The 23,222-nt window shown below is 40.4% G+C and overlaps 1 protein-coding gene across 5 annotated transcripts in view; it reads left to right on the forward strand.

Annotated features, from left to right (window-relative positions):
- Positions 1 to 4,733: 4,733 nt before the first annotated feature.
- Positions 4,734 to 23,222, forward strand: part of cald1a (caldesmon 1a) — a 61,442-nt gene continuing 42,953 nt past the window's right edge. For 2 of the 5 annotated variants that reach the window (XR_003691584.1, XM_028570083.1), the window contains exon 1: positions 4,734 to 5,087. The gene's annotated coding sequence lies outside the window, so the exon portion shown is untranslated. The remainder of the gene's footprint in view (positions 5,088 to 23,222) is intronic. The other 3 variants (XM_028570085.1, XM_028570087.1, XM_028570088.1) reach the window with 3 other exon arrangements.

Here is a 23,222-nt window from a genome sequence, read left to right on the forward strand (position 1 = left end):
GATCCACCATGATATCCAGATATTTATCTTTTTATGTTTGTTGATGTGGCGGTGCTGGGATTCCGAGGAGCCTCACGGAGGTGTCATGGGAGAGATTCAGTTAAACATCTGTGATGGGAGGTGCCCACTTAATAACCTCAGTGACATCCTCTCTCTCTCACTCAGCCCTCTTTCTTTACTGTGTATCAAAGTCAGGTTTGTACATAGCACTTTTGATTCTTCACATGGTTTGCTTATATTACAGCCTGTTTTTAGTACTAAGAAAACTCAGATGTTTTTCAGCCGTTGCAATAACTGTTTTTATGAAACGTAAATACATTCAGAATATTCCTCATACAATTATATAAACGGCACTGTAACGGCTTTCTTTATATATATATATATATATATATATATATATATATATATATATATAGTAAAGTTGTGACATCACCATGGAAGTCCTGATGGCTTGTTTCTGAATATGGGCTTTGTGCATTGTTCTCTATGAATTGAGCGATTTGATACTTTCACAGTATTTATACAGCACCTTGACCTGCTTCATAATCAAAAAGACACACACAATATGGGACCTTTTAAAATGATATGGTAGGAAAATAGCCACTGACATGGCTGAGGTCCCACTTATGGAAATAAGGTGGATGCCAGCGGTGGATTTTTGGTCGTGAGAGCACTAGGTAACTGTTAGGGCCTGGTGAGAGAAGTTAACAGAGAGACTGAAAGAGACAACTCAGCTCTGTTAGCTCATCGGTGAGCAAATGTTGTTTTTGTGTGTTTTCTTTGTACACTTGGTGTGTTTGAAAAGCTCTCACAGTGGGTTTAGGTTGCAGATGCTTAAGAATACAGAAAGTCAGAAGCCAGAAATCTCTTTTCCATTGATGTATCTTTCAAAAAGAAGTGCATTTTATCTTCTCTAGAGTAATAACTTAAAAACATAAATTTATCTTCATAAAGTTTGATGTGTGCAGCTTTATGATTTGGGAATTCAGTTCAGAGCTACTTTGATGTCATGAAAGGCAACATGAAAGAGTTTTTACCTTTAAACCTTGATGTCGTTCTTGATGTAAATGTATCAAGACACTTTTTTTTTGGACAAACACATCTTCCTGACTAGATTCAACATTTTGTAAAAGTCAACAAACAAGGGATTCTGTGTTTGCTTTGGTTAGACTTATAGCTGGTGTGACGGAGTTCCCCAGGGACCCGTCCCGGGGCCCCTGAACATGTGAAACAGTTAGAGCTTGAGCCAGGTGTGTCACAGCAAGGCTTTTAATTCCTGCCTGAGCCCTCCTGCATGCTGCGTGTAATTGGTCATTATAAATCATTTTATAAAATGAAAGTTAGGCGTGGAATGGGGTCAGAGGGGTTAGGGCAGGGAAAGGATTCAAAGCTGTGTTCATCATGCACATTAAGAGGCTCGAATTTCATATGTAACAGTTACTCTTTCAGTGATCCAGATATGTAATCCACCTTGCTCTAATGTTGTCATATATTAAAATTATGTACATAACATGCATTATTGTCATTGTATCCTTTTCACAGATGTGGCACTGATGTCATCTTAATGGCACACAATCTCTGTGCATCTTAACGGCCTAATCCCCACTTTACTATGACCGGCGTGTCATATCTTTAGTTTAGTAGAAAGGTGGTGCAATGGATGGACACATCAATTTGATATTGATGATCATGATAGTTTTATTGTTCGTCCATGGAATGTGTCAGACCACTAGTCGATAAAGTCAAACATGAACCACGCACCAGGGAAATAATCCAGATGTTTACAACTGCAGGGTTCTATCCTTTGTTGGCATTTCTCTCTTTGACAGTACACAGTAGAAATATACAGGAAGGAACAGGAGACAGATGAGAATGATAAAAGTCCTGGGCTTTACCCAGGATGCTGCAGGAATTTGGTATGCACATCTACTATCATCTGTCATACATACACCGTGAGAGAAAGGCGGCAGTACCTTGTAATCCGTTTTAATGTCTGATAGTGATGACATTATTTAATTCTTAGACACTGATTATATTTAAAGCTGCAGCGCCCTTCAATGCTCCGGTTTTTCATTGTTATTAAGGAAACTTTTGTTTCACTAAGCAATGCTGTTGCAGAATAACATTTGGGACTTTCATCATTGAGTTGAACACTTTTCTACAACTGAATACAACTTTGAAGGCAAACCCAACCTCACCTCTAACATCAGTTTTGCACAAGATGGCAACACAGCCTTTCATCTGATTTAAAACAATATGATGAAATGGGAAAATGTCAAAGGTTTTGTTAAAACCTTTATAATTGGTTCTGAGGTGTTTCATCTGATGTAACATTGTGAAGGTATATATGTATGTCAGGAAGATTTGGCAGTAGGGATCTTTCTGACTTGGGGCTCCAGAGATCTGTGCATCCTTGACAGCAGCTGCACACCGCTCGCAGAAAGCAATAAAGCCAAAAGCTTTAATGGTTTCTCTTTAGTCTGTGGGCAGATAAACATGCACAATTATCCATATATTCAGTGCTACCTCTAGTGACACTAATATTTGTGTTGTGCCCATTATATTGTAGTAAGGCTCTTTTTTTTCCAATCAAAAAAACTCATGCAAGGCCACAGACCAGAGGAGTGTAAACTAATGTATGTGACTAAGTTAAACACCTGAACTAATGATGTACATAATAGCGAGTGAGCATCGGCCTTGAATATAAGGCCATCACACTAACTGTAAACATGCCCCAGCCACTACATCGTTTTTGGCAATCAAATGATGCCATGAAATGATTTGCTGCAGGTTTTGGGGCCAAGATGTTGGTGTGCAAACTGGAAAAGCAAGTCTGAAAGAAACCTGCAAGATGAAGGGTGACAGGTTTATCTTAAAATACATAATTTTTCAAAGGAATGAAGATAAGGATAGCCCTCTAACCCCCTCTCCACTCTGTCTTTGTCTCTCCTCTCGCATTGTCTCGTATTCTGTCACACACCCCCCCCACACACACACACACACACACACACAAAATTGCATTAGCACACAATCAACAGAATGCATTTATTTCACTTTATCTTAAAGAAACACATGTGAAAGAGCAGTAGCACATATGTTGCTCATTTCTGCACCAGTGGCCTAATGCTCTTAAGTCCATTCTTTGTTGTGAGCATCATTGTTTTAAAGGGGAAGACAAAGCGGGCAGAGTCCCCGTGCTGCTGTTTCATAGTAGAAAGTAGAACACTGAGGATAATGTGTATGTCACCTCCTAACTCCCTGCATGTTTACTAAAATTGCTGAAAAACAAAAGGTCACAAATTGCAGGGCTGCATTTGGTAAAGAGAACCAAACCCAATACCACACTTTTATCAATATCCTTGGTGCTTGATGCATCATACATCACTGAGGTCATGTCCTTTGTATTTTCTTTCAATTTGGGGGTTTCAGCAACCATTGTATAATTAATAATCTGCAATGGTGAGTAGTTTGATGATCCCACATATTTAATTTTAATTTGACTATAGGCTAAATATTACCATTAGTATCACCATTATGTTTGAGTCACAGAGGTATAGCATCCGATAATCCGCTACATCAGCTTGTTTAACATTTGCCGCTGTTCTGAAGGTATTTCCAGAATCTTTAAAATAATCTTCTAACCATGTAGATGAGAATTATATTCTGTCTGTTCCACAATAAAAAATATTTTTGATATATTCTCATGTTGCAGCTGTATTTCAAATCCAGATAGCTGAAAATGAAAACTTCTTTTTAACCACGTCTCGAACATTATTGGATGGTTTCAAATGTTGTACACACATGATGTCCCATTCAGGGTGAATTGTAATGTGAATGACTTGTGATCCCCTGACGTTTCATCTAGCGTCAGCATGAGGTCAGAATTTAAAACTTGTCCTGTTTATGATCAAATTACTGCACAACTGGCATTCCCATTGGTCTCTTCTTTGTGTTTTGTGGTACTCCGCAAATGTTAGCATGCTAACATGCTAACTAAGATGGTAAATATGGTGAACATTACCTGGTCAACATCAGAGCATGTTAGCATCGTCATTGTGAGCATGCTTAAGTCAGCCTTTAGCTAAGTACAGCCTCACAGAGCAACTAGCATTACATCAAACTTGTTACAGACTTTTTTTTAGGATTACGAACTCTCACGCTCTGTCTCTGGCATTTTTCAGTTTATAGTGAGTAGAAGTCTGAGCCGTTTACTCTGTAAAGTAAAAAGAAATCATGTAAAATGTATTATTACAGGGATTTTTAAGTTTTGTGGCCCAAATTCTCCCTCATGAGACTTTTCATAGAGCATGTGAAGACAATACTCTTCACTAATCAACTAAGTAAATAAGAAAATAAGGTAACCGATATAACAATGAAAAATAATTTTATTGAACATATAAATTATTGTAGTTAGATAAACCATTATTACAAAGGACTTTCAGCATTTAGAAAATCATAAGGCCTCTCCTCTATTTAAAGGGCCACTTCACCCAAATTACTTCTAAAATTACTATTTTCTTAATAACATCTAGTGGTATTTTAACATCCAGATAGTTATTTTTTTTTTTTTACAATTTGCGTAATGAGATTCAAGGCAAAAACTGGTAATATGGTCATCACCACCACATTAACATTAACGTTACGGTTAACATGGAGGCTTTGATGCCTTCCTGTGAGCACATACCCTCCTTTTTGTCCCAAGATTAACATCGGATATGATCGCCCTTGACAGATGATTTTCTTTCAGAGGCCCACCGAAGGATAAGCAAAAAGGGCACTTTTCTGCCTCAAGTCACTTTCGCTATAGGAGTTCTGCACAAGTTCTTCGCAGAGTTGACACTTTTAGACTCAGGCAGGCTTTCTGAATGCTTTGTGAGAGTGGTAGTTTAACCTTTTAAGAGCAGATTGGAGCGGACAGCATCAGCCAAGAGTAGATGTGCGGTTATGTCTTAAAAGGGAGGGGCTTGAACGGGTGTTCAGTTTGTTTTTTATCATTGAGTGTAGTGGAGGACCGACTGCAGACTGGCTCCCTCTCCTCTCCTCACACTCGACTAAAGAGCTCTACTTTGTCCCGTTAAGGTCCACAGGTAAGCGCAAACACTTTGAACTGCCTGCAAACTTTTCACAGACGTGAGTAGGAAGAAAGTTCACGACGCCCCGGATGCTTTAGCTAATGAAATAGCATTTTTGACGACAGGAGATTATCACATTATGGGTCTCCACTCACTGTGCGCGTGGGCTGCTGCTGATACTTTTCAGGGTATCTTGGCTGTAAGCCGCTTCCTCTTTGTGCTCCAACAGTTCGCTAAAGGCAAAGTAAACTCATGATTGTGAGCTATAATAAACTTTTCTATGGACCGAGTAGTGACGCTGTCATGTAAATGTTTTGTTAACCGCGGGACAACACAAAGAAAAGCATACGTCCACTCCTGCAATGCGCGCTCAGTCGTTCGGGGCGGGGGGTGTCTCCAACCCCCGGCCAGCCAAGTTTCATCGCCTCAGCAGCCGACGCGACGCTTACCGTAACATGTTGCACGTTGACATCACACATTTTTGGTTATTAATATCATTCGAAGCATCCTCGAAAATCCTAATGGAAAGCTGTGTTATTCACCCATAACTGCAAAATGTGTTAAAATGCTACCATTACAATGTGGAAGGTACAGGCAAGTAAGGGTCCCTTATGGCTACCAGCACACCCATAGATTGTTCTATCTATGAGCACACCACATGACCATAAGGTGAATGTTGAGATGCTGAAGCTAATTGCCCTTTGGTTTTTAAGCTTTAAACACATCTAGCATCAACTGCAGACAAAGCTATAGGGCAGTCTTGCAAAAGGTAGGGCCTGCTCACTCTGCAAAAATAAATAAATCCACTTCTCATCATTTTGAGATATCACATTCTTTGCAATCCCACCACCCCTGAGGCAAAAAGCTCTTTTCAACTCTCATTGTACTTGTGTTGGGCCAGCAAGTCTTTTGATCTCGGCTTTATTACATAGTAGTATCTGTTAAATGGAAGCAAGTCAAATTGGAGAGGGGGGAGCTGCAGAGGGTAGATCTGTAGGTCTTTTTCTTTTTTTGAATGCTTTCAGGGCAGAGACAGCATAGTAATTGTCCATGAAACTGTATCTGATAAGTTGTGCAGTGTTTGGAAAACACGTGGAGAGTGCCCTCCGCTCCTTATAAGGTGCAGGCCCAACCTGGTGACAGGTGATTGGAATAGCCTCTGGAATGCAATACATAATAGTCTTCTAGCACAGTGGTTCCCAACACTTTTTGTCTGATGTACCCCCACAGCCCTGTCAGATGAACTAAAATAGGCCTATACTTTCTTGGACACCACCCTGTTACGTTCAAAATGTGTTCATTTGGATTTATTTCAAACTGGATGTTAACACTACTGTATTATATAAAAGTGGAGAACAACTTGAACTTCAATTTGAGCTGAAGGTTATTAGGTTGGTTTTTCACGTTTACATTCATACTACAAAGTAGCTGGATATTTCAGCCATGTATCCATTACTTTTAGTTAATTATTTCAAATGTTCATTACTTTCAGCAAATTATTTCAACTGTTTATTCATTACTTTTAGCTAATTATTTCAGCCATGTATCTATTACGTTAGGCTTACAGTTTCAACTTTCCACTTTTCAATTCTCCATTAGTTTAAGCTAGTTTATCCAGGACATACTTCAACTATTTTCCACTACTTTTAGCTTTTTAACATTTCACAACTTTCAGCTACCCATTTCAACCATTTAACTACTATTTTAAGCTAATTATTTCAGATGTTTATACATTATTTTAAGCTAACTATTTTAACAGTATATCCAGGAAATGTAGGTACTTAAACTATTTTCCACGACTTTTAGCTTTTTCACCATTTCACTAATACTTTCAGCTAACTATTTCAAGCACACTATTCCAACTGTTTACCTTTTACTTTAAGCTCAGTATTTCAACCGTTTATCCATTTCTTTGAGCTACCTATTTCAACCTTTATCTAACACTTTAAGTTAACTTTTTGACTTAACTGCTCGCATGCTAACTACTTTTCACGCACTCTCAATCACAACATGTAGTGTTCAGGTGTTACAGCTGACTCAATGCGGATCAATCCTGATTTCTTTTCAATTTAGTTGAAGCTCTATCTTTTCAAATACTCCATAGCAACTACATAAGTATTTCCTGAGAAACAAGCACCCCTAACGGCAATCACTACACTAGAAGTTTCTTTTGAGTTTTTGCATGTATGTTCACACACATACATACTCTCACTCAGCTATTTTTGGGCTGAAACACACAGCAAACTGTAGGCTTTACACTAAATTGCGTGTAGTGCTTTGTAGTATACAAAGAAGGGGATTTTATAATTGGCACGGTATGATATGGGTGCAGAAGAATCTGGAGGTAATTGCACAGAGTGATAACAGGAGTTTGGCAGTGTGGGGCGAGGGCCAGGGTTAGGGCTGGGCGGGCAGGATGTAGGGAACACTGCCATGCATTTCCGGAGTCTGGCTCTGGACTGCACAGTGCGGTAAAGGCTTCCAGTTACTGTACGCTGGCTCCCTCTCCTTCTCCCTCCCTTCTCTCATACACTAGATTAAAGTTAAATGTTGGATCAGGTAATTATTGTTCCTCATTCTCAACATAATCAACATGTGCTAAAGCATGGGGCATTCATGAATCTATCCCTGTGCAGTTATGTGTTAGCATGCATGCAGTATACTGAATGTGTGTGCATTGTTATAGTTTGATCCTAGATACTCATAATCCACCACAGTATCAAGTTCCAAAGCAAGAATCCAGAGTTTCCTTGCAAGGCAATAGTTTCTTACCACCACTGAGCTAAAGCAGCCAAGCAAGTGGCAAACTGAATTTGAATAGAATGGAAAACTGGCAGAGGCGATTTTCTAACACAAATGATCAGACCGTACTGCTATTTTTTTAAATAGATGTTTACCTATACTGTGTTCAGTGTGTAGGTTTTCCAAATGTGGTTTGGTTTCCAGTGATGGCATGCTGACATGTCAGTCCAAACATACATTGTTTTTGCACAGCAGGTGCCAGAGCTATTTTCTGGTTTCTTCTCATAACAGACCAGTGGAACTATATCAAGCATGTTTCCTGTGTTCCGGTCTTTGGCTTACTTTTATGCAGATTTGGTTGTTCTAAGAATATGGTTTTAGACAGATATGCTTCCCCACCATGCCTGCAGAACCACAAGCAAAACGAGTGCTTTCTGTTTATCAGCGATGGCCCTGTCATCAGTGTTGCCTCGCATAAAGTTAGTTGAGGTTTGTGTCTTCTGGACAACAGCAGGAGTAGGACATGGTTCAGCTCATTTGAAGTGATTGTGATGGTCGTGCAGCTAGCGCTGCTACTCTGGCCCTGGACTGGAGCCCCACGGCGTACTCGTTCTGTTCCCCCTCGCTTTTGAATTCGATAGCATGTAATTTGAATGCGCTGCATCCAGAACCACACACTAAGTTGTATAATATGGTGAGCTTGGACGGACAGGCAGATCTCGAGTTGGAAAATAATTCTTAACTCTTTCACCGGGGTGCAAGGGTCAACAAGTAATAGGCAAAAACTGGTAGCCCTTCTTAATTGCTTGTGAAGTCACACAAAGGCATGAAACCTTAGAGGATATAGATTGAGGTCCTGGATATTATGCTGTTAGAGTTTTGCGGATGTTTGTCGTATAAATCTAAAATTCCTGTTATTTGCCGTTTTAAAAAGAAAAATCTCTGTCCTTGTTATGCAGCCACTTTGACATAGAACATACTGTAGGGGAATATCCATGGTGCTCTTGGATGTTCTGGCGTTCACTGCACAATCACTTGGGTGATCTAGGATGCCCCCCACCTCTAGTTGACCCAACACCCTGGCCTTATATAAGATTCACCATGAAATTAAGTCTTATTTAATTAAACCATATTTACAAAGCTATTTTAAAGCCACGGATTCAATGCATACACATGCGTGAGGTATTTCATAATGATCCTTCATGCCAGAATCTGTATCTTTCCAAACTATTTCCCAAACTTTGATTCTCCTGTCTGAAGTCATGTGGGCATGAAAGACCTGCGTTTGAATTCCTCTGGGCTTTAGTCACACTCTAATGAAGAGGGTTTGTTAGATCAGCCTCTCACTCGTGTCGTTTTCTGACTTTAAGTGCTATCACTCAGTGCCAGATTGCCTAATAGGCAGCATGGCATGTCGGTGTTGGTAATTGGCACATTGGCCCTCCATCTGCTTGTTGCCAGATGCCAAGCTTTGCCAGACGTTTCATAGTTCTAAAAAAAAAAAAAAAAAGACTATTGAATTTTTTTCCCTTCAACTAAATCTTTAGTTTTTTTACTGGGTGATTATTTAATTCAGGAGGCAGCCTTGCTTCATATCTTAAAAGGTAAAACCTCCTCTTTTACTCACGTGGTTTACATTTCATATGGTTTTTGTGGATGATTGATTGTGCTAGAGTGAGGTCAGTGCTCCGAAGCAGCGCTTCTGATGTCATCCTAAAAAGATGCATGTTCTCCCCTACGTTCCCCAAAGCGGGTTGTTCGGAGAAGTGTACAACATTGTTAAGAGGGCCATTTAGCCTTTGGGCTTCTTCTCATCTGATAAAACAAGCACAGGAAATGTCTCTGTTGGCTGATTGGTCTTGTGTTTTCCTTCAGCGTCCTCCCATTGGGACCTCAGACGTGCACAGTGTGTCTTACTTGTCTCTCTCCTAACAGCTACATGAACTTTCCCTTAGCCCCTCTCCTCTCCTTTACCACCAATCTATTCTACCTCAGTCCTTTTCTCCAAAAAAGAAATGATTACTATAACGTTCATTTTCACTTCACCCTACTTGTTATCTATGCCAGTTTTCCATTATTTCCTCCCTGTCCTCTCTTCACCTCCCCTCCCCTCCTCCTCCCCTCCTACCTTCTCCTTTCAGCCTCTCGTCTTCCTCCCATAGCGTCCCAAAACTAAACAAACATAGCTAATCAAGAGCCTGTCAAATCACCGTCTTCAAGTACCATATTTTAGGGTAATGGGGAATTAAGGGAACGTGGAGGTAATAAGGTGATGTAAATCCCAACGGCGTGTGAAAAATACCATTGAGTGTAAACACATGACCGGTGAGGTCATGTGTTTACACGGTTAGCGAGGTTAACCACTATGAATTGCACAGGGGAAAACAGACAGGCTAGTGTGCAGGTCAGTTATAGGCCTGCCTGCTGGATTTCTGCTTGTGGCTACAGAGGCGCTGCGTGTGCTGAAGTGTGCATGGCGAATGTGAAGAACAGCTTGGAGAGTCCACTTTGGACGTCTGCCATCATGGGAGTGAGAACTGGCGAGATTGGGCTCGTATGTGGTGATGATGGAAGTGAGGAATTGCCTCATACACATAAAACAATCACTGTGTCCTTAAATGGGTATTAACATTAGTCAGACTTCTATTGTAATTCTGTTTCATTCTTTGGAAGAGCTTCAAAGTTGAGAGTAGGTTTTATTCCAACCAAGTCTTGAGTATTTGAACATTTATTTTTAAGTTTTGTTGTCAAAACTGAGAATACAACATTGTCAGAGGGTTAGTTTTTATTTTTAACACCATTTGAACACCTAACAATTAAAATGATATATATTCCATGACACATAAACGTAATAAGTTTCTCTACTGTCCCAGAATTGTCCAAGAGACTGTATCTTTGTGTCCCAGGTGCTATTGTTAATATCTCGGGACAATGGGACATCCTAAATTTCGAGCGCTGCCGGCCTATACGTGATCACAAGTTGCAAGAGTAAGGTTATGTCTTTAAATTGGTTTGTTTTGTCCAGTCCAAAACCCAAAGAAATTGAATTTAATAGTAAAAAATTTGAGAAGGTGGAACCAGTAAATGTTTTCTATTTGCACTTTTTTTGCTTTGTAGGGGACTTAAATAGTAACTGTTTTTTGCAAACACATTTGTGACATATTATCGCCAATTGAGTTGATATAACAAATGTGTTAGCAAAAACAGCAACATTAACATTCATTTGGAATTGTAGTTCTGGTCACCTGACAACTGTAAGTCTAACATTCTCTTTCTTTGTAGCTCTGCTTTTGGTTTCCACCAACTTCTGAGGTAAAAATCAGGCTCTTTAGCAGCTAAATACTCAACTATGTGTATTAGCTACCGTAGTCACTAGCTAATACAGTAGTTGGCCTGGTAGTGTACAGTTTAATTTCTTCATTGGTAAAAAGCTACCTGATTTATCTGAAAATGACAATGATGAGAGCGGTGAGAGTAGGGCTGAACAATTAATTGCATTTCCGATAATATCGCAATATGTTAAAACGCGATTTCCTAATCGCAACGGCTGCGATTTGGTCACGTGACTCACGAGAGCAAATCAGTCCGCACTCCGCAGAGAAAGCATCAACTTAGCATGCTAACGGTACGCCGTACCTTGAGCATATTTCTGTCATTCAAACAACTCTGAGTTGTGGTTTAAAACTTGTAAGGGTTTTATTCGGGCTCCAGTCCATACACGAAGTTATTGAATACAGGGACACAGAACTGAAGGCTCGGTTAGCAACGATTAGCTCTGATTAGCGGTTAGCTCCAGTTAGCGGTTAGCTCCGTTATAAAGATACGGAGTGGAGGAAACTGCCGCAGAGAGGGGTAACAACCAGACTCTGATAAATGACGTTTGGGGAGCTTTCACAGCAGCGTGGCCACGTTGTTTCAACGGTTTTATTAGTACATTTAGCTAATACCACGGCAACACCTGCATGCTACTACTAATGTAGCATAGCCGCTCTGAGCACGCAACTTCATGAGGGGAGGGAGGGGCTGGAGGCAGCTCCTCTCTGTGCGCTGTTAAAGAAAATACACCGATGTATGTATTTTTACTTATTTAACTGTCTAGTAAAGTTCAAAGACAGTGTTTAAAACGTGCAATCCACATGTTTACATATGTCTATGTAAATAATTAAATAATCTAAATACTACTAAGTGTGGTAAAGCCACATTTGTTTTTATATTTCTGCAATCTGCACTTTAGTGTGATTTGTTTCTGACTTTCATATGAATGTTTACACCAGGCTTGGTCAGTGCTCAATATACTACTGTGATTGAACTAGTTAAATAAAAGATGTAATTCATATAAATTCATGCATCACCTAATTTCATCATCACATACAGACCTGGCCTCCAGGAAAGAACAGTTAGTTTAATCTGTCTAATCTTGTGTTGTTCATACTATACAATGATTTATTGCTAGTTTTTGTTGAATAATACAGAAGACAAAGAGCTTAAAAAAATAATCGCATATCGAATCGCAATCGCAATATTTTTTGAAAAAAATTGTAATTAGATTATTTAAAAAAATCGTTCAACCCTGGGTGAGAGTGAACTTAAACATTAAAGTTGCGGCTCGGATAACCAAATGCTAAAATGCTCTGCTGCAGAGTTACAGTGATCTGTGGGCTCGTCGCTAAGAGCAACACCTTTCCCAAAACGCATCATAGATTATACCAACCTTAAGCCAATTATCGACAACTAAAAGTGTGGGTACTCATTTAATCAACTCGTTTCAACACTAAAATAAAATGTCATTGAATCATGAAGTTTCTTAAACCGTTATTGATCTGATATTTAAAGTCAGACTCTGCACATGGGTCTTATAGCTAGGCACATTGTTTGAAATGGTCCGCATCCATCTTTCCCATCTGAATAAGCCAGTCAGGCAGCAGCACAGTCTGAGGTCTGTGTCGGGGCTGCAGTCGGGAGCAGCGGTAATTGTTTAAGAGTGCATTTATAGAGTGTACTCTTTGTGCCTCTTAATCAGAAGCATACTCAGGCATTTACATATGAGCCTCCGAGGATTGCTCAGGAACAGGAGAGTAAGAAAGCCGGCTCTAGTGGGCCACTCCGCTGTTGCCATTTCTTTCCACTTCACATGTCGCTGCCCTGTTGGGGTGGTGGGGTGAAATTGATTAAGGCGGAAGATCAAAAGCACAGAACGGCTAATGCAAAGCCTTTCCTTTCTCAACACCAGTAACAAATGTAGGTGTATGTGTCTATATTTGTGTCTTTGAGACAACGATACCAACTATTTTTCAAAAAAGTAGAAATCCAATGCTCTCATCTGGCTCCCAATCAGAGACCTTTATAGATTAGATCTGTTCTTGTGGATTCATTTCAGTATGCATTATGTAATTTGTCAATTTTTCTCTCTGTACTCTAACTCGAGTCTGGCAAGGGGACAAGAAGAACAAAAATATGGCCTCAGAAAACCATTTTAATCAGACAGTCCTCCGCAGGGACAGAGGCTGGCAAAGGAGAAATCTTTACCTCATCAGAGCTCTGCCAGTGGTGATTGGGTGAAACACTCAGTCAGGTTTTTATTGAAAAACCCCAGCTCTGTACTGGAGGGCCTTTACTGTAATAGAGCAGCTCTATGGCTGCCGAGGTGACAGCCCAATGGTACTTATTAAACTAAGGGCTGATTCATACTAAAATATATGCCCTACTGCAGTTTAACCTTGTTGGAGGCTTACGGTTCGGCTTTAATGCCGAAGTCCAGTCACATTTTTTGTGACTGAGATACATATGCATCCTGCGATTATCCTCTGATCAGACAGCAGAGTTCACTAATTTCCTACGTTAAAAAGACACATGAATACAATTATTTGATATAGACAAAATTCATCTTTCAATTTCAGTTGTAATATCCTCTTGAACTTTGTGTGTGCGTTTAGATGAAAGCTTTCTTAGAACAGCACCTCGGCGAGGATAATAGCTGTGGATCCCATCGTCTCTGCTTATTTACCCAGTACACAGCTCTCTGCACAAATTGAGCATGACGTCTAATGAAGTGTGAGCGTGGATTAATTACCCTCGTATTCAGACTAATGGCTCCTTCTCTTCTGATTAATGATGACACGTCCTACGAAGGAGGGCACAGCTAAAACATATCAACAATTTTATGTTAAAATGAGATATCTGTAACTACTTAAATATAATGGTGTTTATATGAAAACACTCTTTAAAGGTCCCATGGCATGAAAATTTCACTTTATGAGTTTTTTTAACATTAATATGAGTTCCCCCAGCCTGCCTATGGTCCCCCAGTGGTTAGAAATGGCGATAGGTGTAAACCGAGCCCTGGGTATCCTGCTCTGCCTTTGAGAAAATGAAAGCTCAGATGGGCCAATCTGGAATCTTCTCCTTATGAGGTCATAAGAATAAAAATACTCCAATCCTATGAGTATCGAAAAATTCTTTATCTTTCGATGCCAAATTTCGGTTCCAAAAGCATCTGAGCGCGTAAGCTCAAGCTTATCTGTCCTCTCTGCATACTGACACAGAGCGGAGCTCCGACACACGCACACGGAGAGGTGCGGACGGAGTAAACGGTCTGCAGTTTTGTTGAAGTCACAGAGAGTCACCGTTGGTTTCAAGTGTGGTTACAGTTTTTTAAAACTTCACACAGACAGCGTTTGCTGCGATATGATATTAATGGCGAGCCAAAAGCGGTCGCGGTGCTGTTGACGTTACACTTCCTCTTACAAGCAGCCACAACGGTGGTTTCTCTGCCCTGATGACTGACTGACAGGCTGAGCTTGCAAGGCAAGGCACTTTTATTAATGTTACTCTGAGTGAGCAGTTTTACCAGATTTTTTTAATTTTGATAAATGTTTTGATTCACAATTAAAGTGGAAAATAAAGCTTTGTGTTTAATGTGTTTTTGTTGATGTTGAAATGGATTTTAAAACATATGGAATCGAAAAAAGTATCGTTAGGAATCGGTATCGAAACTGAGGTATCGAAATTGGCACCGGATCGAAAGATTCTGAACAATACCCAGCCCTAGCCACACCCCCACCTTCCATCTTGCCCTCTCTCCTCCTCAATAGCATTTAAAGCTACAGACACAGAAATGGCACATTCTAAGGAAAGCTCATTGTGGGACTGGCTCTAGTGGCTGTAATTCTGCACCAAGGCTGAATTTCGGGAAAGAGACTTCAGATACAGTATTGGGGAACCACTAAGGCCTATATAAAAGCATCCAAATAGCACCATGTCATGGGACCTTTAAGTCATTCAGTGCCCTGACAAAGGGAGAATGTAGCTGTAACCATACTTCTATTATCAGATAAAAAGCAATGAACATCACTTGTAGGAATCATTTGGTGGCGTGTGATGATTTGTAAGTATGAGTATGTGGATGTGCCACAAGTAATTTAGTTTATTTTATTGTTATATTTAGGAACAAAGGAAACTGGCTACAATAGCCTGTCTGATACTGGATTTTTGAGGCCAGTAACAATGTAAGAATCGAGAGTTTAAAAAAACCTGATGGATTCCAAATAGTCATATTTTTCATAAATGCATAACAAATAAATGTTTATAAATATTTCTTAAACTAGTTTTTTATAGTATTAGTGCCCAAGATATGTACTGACCTGAGCATTTTGGTGGTACTGTGTAAAATTTGTCAGTGCTCTCTGGTGGACAAACTATGTAATGGCAACACTGTGTCTAAATGACTAAAAAACGTGGCATTCATTTACGTTAATTTTTACAATGCCAATATATTCACTGTTACCAATATATCTGCGTTAAGATAATATCGGTCAAGCTCTACTTACAGTTTGGCTGCTTAAATATATTGGTGTATTAGCATGTTTTTTGGCTTTATTTATAAGGGTTATACATAATCTGAAGCAGAAACCATAATTACGTGTTTGGGATGAATTTGGAATAAATTGGTTTGAGCAAATGTTTTTAGGTGGGTGGTTCATTGGATAAGATGTTGAAGAAGGCAGAAATAGTGCATTAGAGGGATGGGGTGCCCCTTCTGGCTGGCCTCATTAAACCTGCCTTAATGAGAAACAAAACACCCAGACGCCCCCCTAGAACAATGGGTTCTTGTTATCAAAGAGTCTGTGTCCCATGTATGATGGAGTCTGGCTTGCGTTCCGACAGATTTTTCACAAGACTTGGGAGTCGAGCCCTGAGTCCCGCAGTGCCACTCACTTCTGTGACAGCCACCTGGGAGACCACCTTGGAAAATGGGCCCCTATTAGTTCAGGTTAGACTTAATGACCAGTAATGGTACACCGGCCAAGCCAAACTGTGCAAAAGGGCTCCGGGCAGGCCGAAATGAAATACCAGTCACTCAAGCTCTGAACATAAACACAAGGTGGGTGGTGGGTGGGGTGAGTAGGTATGTCTGTAGGTGTATGTATGAGGGCGTTCAGACATGCATCTATGTGTTTGAGAGAAGAAGTAACCCAGATGGAGGAGACAATTTTCAAGCACGAGGAGATGGATGAACCCCCCCATGGACAGATTATTGCCGAGGGGGACGGCTGTGGTTTTGGATTTATTCCCATTTAGCTCTGCTTTGTGAACCAAATCTCATTTCCAGTTTTGCCATCAGCTAAAAAAAGCTTGCAGCAACTTTGACGGAGCAACCAGAGAAGCCTCCTAAGAGCACCGCTCAATTATTTACAATTTCATGGCTGTCTGAGATATGTGTTATTCTAATAAATTTAGGAATTAGGAGGCTTAAGTACCATACATATATTAACCTCTAAAGCCTCAATTTAGTGGTAAATGCCACATCATGCTAATAGCATTCAATGATCGCATCTTACATGGTCTAAATAGTCCGTGGTCTAGAATTAGCACAGGCATTTAAAGTAAGAAATTTCACCATTTAAAATGGTATGATATGAGTTAATCAGCCATTGAATAAATTTACTTTCAACTCCCAGGGAGAATGAGCTGCAGAGCTCCCAGGCCAGCAAAAGGCAGACGGAGAAACATGTAAAGAAGTGTAATCTTCAATGAAAGAGACGACGACAGAGGAAGAGAGAGAGAGCTTTGTTATGTCTCATGAAGCTCTAGGGTTTCCTGGAATTTCTGGCAATGCTTTCCAAAGTCACATAACCACAGAAAGAGAAGAAATAGAGACAGACGGGGGGTAACTCTCCTAAAGGACACAGTTCAAGACGCTCTACTGACAATCGCTGCTCTGCCACTGTATACTGCAGATATGAAGATCTCTAGTGTTTGTACTGGCAGTCACTTTTGCCTTTACTAGACTGACAGAAACAATGAAAACAGTACAAACACACCTGCAAAGAGTGTAGAGTATAATGTGCCATACATTACCTACTGTATACCTACAGATTAAAGACCTCGGCTCGGGTCTTTCACCTTGAGGGGGAACAGTAGACGTGTACCCGTCCAAGCTGGCCGGCTGCCACACTAATAATAACAGCCAGCACAGCCATGCACGAAAATGAGATCTGGTAAAGCTAGTGAACTTTAGCCCTGTAGAGCCCTGAAAGGATTTGAGGTATGAGGAGAGTGGAATGTATTTTTTGGAAGGAGGGGTGAGCTCTCTCTGTCACTTAGAGAATGTGCATCCGCTGATTCAAAAGCAATGCTAACGCTTTAATACCGTAAAACCACTGAAAGATGGGAAGAAATGCCTGTTGGGATTTCATCTTCGTCTCAACGAAAGAGCTTCACATTTCTAGTTCCTGGCATCATATCTGTCAACCCTTGTAGGTGGACTGGGATTAGGACTGGTTTACTTCACGAATTTTGTGCTGACTTCTGCAGTCCTTTGTCAAGAGCTATGCTCTGCCTTTTTCTATTAGTCCTCCTTCCTATAACTACGGTGTTTTCTTCCCTGTGCTGGCTGCTCAATATGTACCAGCTTACACTTGGAGAAAAGTATTACAGTAAAATTCATGAAGTATTGAATTTAATCTCTTAGATAGGCCTAAACGTTTTGTTTGCAATGCAAAATGTACTCCTGCTGACTGTAGAGGGTGGTGCAAATGTGTAGTGCATGGAAGACATAAAACACAAAGAAGAAGACAAACAAGATGCATAGGTTTCACGCCGTTCAACAGTTAGTGATGGTAACACGGCAAAAAAAGGAATAATGCGCAAAAGGCAGGAAATCAGATGATTGTTAGCCGAAACAAAATCTGCTTTCAAAACATTTTATCAGAAAGGAAACGCTTTCAAGCGTTAAAGCTGCACTAGGGATCAAACGATCGTGTGTAATGTAAAAGGTGTTGCAGAGTGACAAATCCACGGAAAATTATCACCTGACTGCAGTTCCCTACGGAAGCCCTGGAAGTTTTTTCAGGCATCCTGTCTGCCAAAACCTAAGTTCAAGTCCTACGTACGACTTAAACTTAGGTTTTCTCTTACATAGAAGATACTTTCTTGTAGGTACGAGTTAAACATTTACTTCTTAGTTAGGCTGTGTCAAGGGCGAGAAAGTCGTGCTGATGCGCTTAGTGGTATAGACGAGGTATAGGCATTTGTTGTTAACTAAGAAGGTAAAACATTTTCTTTATGCTGCATTTGGCTGAACTTTCAATTCCATTTGTATCATACACTAAGCCTTCAGCACGTCTTTCTAGGCCTTACAACAGCCTAATTAAGAAGTAAAAGTTTAACTCGTACGTACGAGATAGTTTCTCCTATGTAGGAGATACCATTCGTGGCCAAAACCTAGGTTTGTTGTACGTAGGACTTAAACTTAGGTTTTGGCCGATAATGCCCAAAAAACCTTTTTTTCTTCCACCTTGCCTTTCACAGGGCTTCCATAGTTCCCCTCATCTCTACAGACGTTTTTAGCATTTTTCAGCTCGTTGGTTTGGTTTTTGCAGCTCGCAGGTGTACTGTTTTGATTCAATCTAATGAGCTTTGTTTTTTGTCGGAGCAGGCTGCTGTATTCGTTGCCTGCCCAACACCAAACGCCAAAGAGACAGTTAGCATTTAGCTAAAAGAAAAGTGAATAATGGAGTTACGTGGCCAGACACATGATCTGCTGAATGAGTAAATAGCTTGCTGTTTCCCAACTCTTTGCCTTCAAGTGGCAAATCCATTAAAGCTGCAGTGGGTAGAGAGCAACAAAATTGCAGGATTTGAAGTAGAATGAAATCTCTTCCTGCAGCTCTCCCCTCTCTGTTGCATGGGCAATGCATGTGCAGAACAGCCAAACAAAACGCTTTCTACTTGTGATTGGCCAAAGTTTCCCGTCACAGGCTAGACTTTCTAAAGTCAGAAAACAGAGCCAAGAGGAGATATAGAAGTGTAGTTATCTCTTAGACCACTTGAATTACGGTATGCTAAAGGTTATTATGGAATCTTTGCCCAATGATGTCAAAAAAGAAATTGCCTAACACAGCTTAAATGCTTATAAAGGTTTAAGGATACTCATAACACATTTTGGAGAGATACACTGAATACAAACATAACTGTATTATAAGCCTAACAGTGATAGACGTAAGTGTGCAATGTAACTTGATCCTTTTGAATGCCTCTCAACATAATTAAACATTCTAAGTCAGTGTCCACTAAAGCCCATTTATCAACTGTCTGCTGAGTATACTGATCAGAGATATCTCGCAGTTTCCACACCTGGCTATGAGTCCCAGCACATCCACCATTAACTGGCTTGGCCCCGCATCAACTCTCTGAGAGCATGTCATGAATACGCAGAGAGAGAGAGAGAGAGAGTCATAAGATTAAAACAAAACATCCCTTGCTGTCTGTGCTGAAAATCTCTCTATTACCATTCCTTTTTCTGTGTGTATTTTTATAAGTGTCCTGTCTGTGCTTTTGCTAAAGGAACCCTCGATTTATCCCAGTATGAACTGAAAGCACTGTCAGGGGATCACTCCACCTCTTCCCATCCGTTCTCGGTCAGGTCATCTTGCCCGCCCGCCCGCCACCCCACCCACAACCCTACCCACTCCTTAATCTCCTCCTATCTATCTCCAGGAATGCAGCCCCTTATTTTGAAAAAATATCTTGTCATGTAATACCCTTGAAAAGCCTCGCAGCACGCTTCAAAAAATTGGCATTCCGCTGCTGTGATTTACTGACTTGTGTGTTAAAACAAGGCAAGACAGATAAAGATTTATGACATTTGGAGAGATTTAAATAAATATGTGCTCTGCAAAAGTGATTTTCTTTGTGTCTTCTTGTGATGCATGCACAAAAAAGGCAAACTTGTGTTAGGGTTTGCCCTCAGCTGTCATGTTTTCAACAGGCTCTCAGTATGTGGGGGCATTGCATCATGCGTTTAAGCCTCACTCTAACCCCATGTATGTTTCCATGTAAGGTATGATGGGAAGACGTTCTCTCTTAGTGTGGTTTGAGCCAGCCACATTAATCACTCTGCCTTTTTTTTTTTTTTTTTTTTTTTTATCCCTACGGTTTTTTCTTCTTTCACCAAAGTGTAATTTCTCTCCGGCCACGGAGAGCCACACGTCCACCACGACAGGAACGTGGCTTTTATAGGAAGCATGTCACAAATGTTCAGCAGATCCATTTGCTTTCCATTTTTTTGCCATAGAGAAACACATCAGGAACCTCTCAAGCTTTATGAGAAATACATTTTTTTATGTTCCACTTAATGTTTCCAGCATGTCATGTTATTGCCCGTATACCAGAGGCTGTGGGCTGCTGTGAATCATGCTAATCACGTATACTTTTACATTTTAGTCATTGAGCTTTGGTGCATATCCCGAGTGACCTTCACTTATTAAAAAAGTACAAGTTCGGGATCTTGCCTGGGGGCCTTATTGCCAGGAGCGCTGGCTTTTTGCAGCGATTGAAACTGTGAACTTTCAGTTTCTGGTTATAAGAGCTGAACTTAGTTCACATATCTGAAAGAAAGCAAGGATTTTAAGCATAGTAGAGGTCATTTCTGCTCTGTTCCGTCCTGTTTTATCCTTTTCCGTTCAACTCTGCTTTATTGCCATCAGCTGGATAAACCGTTCTGTCGCTGCAGTGTCGGCAGTAGCAGTGCTTGGACTAAAACCCACCATATATCAGCACTCGGGTTCCACTAGTCTCTCTGGTCAGCTTACTAGTAGCAGATTAATGTCCTGTTGAGGAGACAGACTCCTGCCCAGGCCTCATTTACTCTGACAAAAGGCAGGTGTCAAGACGGGATGTCCTAAAGGAACAAGAGGGGGCTGCTTTTCCTTCGGAAATGGAGCTGAGAGAAGGATGAGGAATGGGTTCACGACATGTCACATGTTCTGGTGTGCATTGCCTAAAATGAGAAAACTCTGCCAATGATGCAAGAGGTTTCCAAGACCATTAAATGACCTGTTCATTGAGATTACTATCACCTCCTTTGTCATTAGCTTCATACAACATCTGTCTGTCATTATTTATTTACAATCCTATTTAATAGACTTAAAGTCACATTGTGCCCTAGAAACTGAGAGACTCAATGATGTTGTCCTTGTATATTCATCATAACTTTGGTTTGTTATGACAGGAAAATTATGTGGAAAAATTACATGTATTTATTCATTAGTCCTGGTTTGTTTTATACAATTATAATGTGGTTTTCATACAGTCTCGGCCCTTGATAGCATGCATGTTCTGACATCGCATTTGGTCCTGAGTGACAAAAAGATGAATGGTTTGACTATAAATGTCCTTGTGGACTTACACAACAGACTGTTAACATCTCTTGTCAAGTGCAGGGGTGCATATTTATTCTGATTATTTGACATTCAGGATACTTGCACCAGAATACCTGTTGCATTTTGCAAGGAGGTTTTTACATAAGAGGGCTGCAGTGCTGAAAACTAAAACCGCCTGGATCCTGAGGTAACAGGATAGGAAAGAGCCAGAATGGCTTGTTTATGACTTTGCTCATTGCTGGGCAGCAACACAAAGTATATATATATAAAAAAAGTAAGGTCTAAAAGGAGATATTTCAGTAGTTCATTAAATTCAACTCAATCAATATTATCATGATGCTAGTGGAACTCTTGTACCATCAATCAACAGATTATTTCACTTCAGGGAGATGCAGCTACAGGTAATTAGCTTGGTTTAACATAAAGACTGGTAGCAGGAAGAAACAGTAACACTAACCTGTCTAAAACCACACGGTTTGTACAAATTAAGCAAACAAATTAAGCTAGGTGATTTCTTTTACTTTCTGACCCTTTTTCACCCTGCTTCCAGTCTTTAAGCTAAGCTATTCTCCTGCTGGCTTTAGCTTCATACAGTAGCATACATATATGAGAGTGGTATCAATGTTGTCATCTAACTCACTGCTAGAAGGGTATTTCTAAATATGGCTAACCTTTCCTTTAAGATTGTAAAAAGATATATATTTTTTGCAAAAAATATAAAAAATGTACAGTCCGTTCTCAGTCACCAAGCATAGCTTAAACTGTTACAGGAAATATATGTTTATACATTCAAGTTTTTGTACTGATTAAGCAATCACACAGAGCCAGGCTAGCTGTTTCTCAATGTTTTCAATTTTTGTGCTATCTAAGCTAAGTGCCTGCTAGCTGGAGCTTCATATTCTGTGTACAAGAATGAGACCAGTCATCATCAATCTTGTCATCTAACATTCATCAAGAAAGTAGATAAACATATTTCCCAAATTGTCGAACTATTCCTTTAAGATTGAATACAAAAATTCAGTGACTTGTTAAGTTGGTTTTGTAAAAAAATAAAATCAAGTAGGCCTACAAGTCCTTTTATTTATTGTTTTGTGCTGAGTGTAGGCCCCCCCCATCTCCCAGCAGTTTTCCTCCATTGCTAGCGGTTCACACACGCTCCAAAAATGTCCCTGATAATTTGATAAATTTCCTGCAAAATGACATACCCACATATTTTTTACAGCGCGGCAGCGGCAGGAGAATGTCGGAGCCGCTTCATATAGCGGGAGGGGGGGGGGGATAAACAAACCGTTTCTAACTTAGGCAGAGGACTGTGGTGTTTGAGACGGCTGCTTTTTCACCAAGAGGAATGTTCCCTTCCAGGGGGCTCTGATTCAAAGTGCACTGCTGAGACTCCGGTATAGAGCTCATATGTGAAAGTGAAGAAAGCTTTTGTGTGTGTTTAAAAATGAAATGTCAGCGTAGTGAAAGGATCGGTGTGCCTCTCTTTCATGATTCTTGAGTCGTGCAGGTGTGTGTGTTTGTGTGTGTGTGTCTGCCCAACAGTGTTCGCTGAGATGTCACGACAGGTCCAACATCACCATCAGTCATGCTGTTTTGAGAGGGAGCCAACTCTGCGGCCACTGTGTAGTGAGTGTGAGAGCTCTATCTCGCTGTGCACACAGCATGCAAAGGAACCTCCCCCCCTTTTTTTTTTCTTCTTTTTCCCAGTTTGGTTACGGGAAAAGGCAGCATTTTTTCTTTCCAT

Source organism: Perca flavescens, chromosome 23 (assembly GCF_004354835.1).
Source record: "Perca flavescens isolate YP-PL-M2 chromosome 23, PFLA_1.0, whole genome shotgun sequence".
NCBI lineage: Eukaryota > Metazoa > Chordata > Actinopteri > Perciformes > Percidae > Perca > Perca flavescens.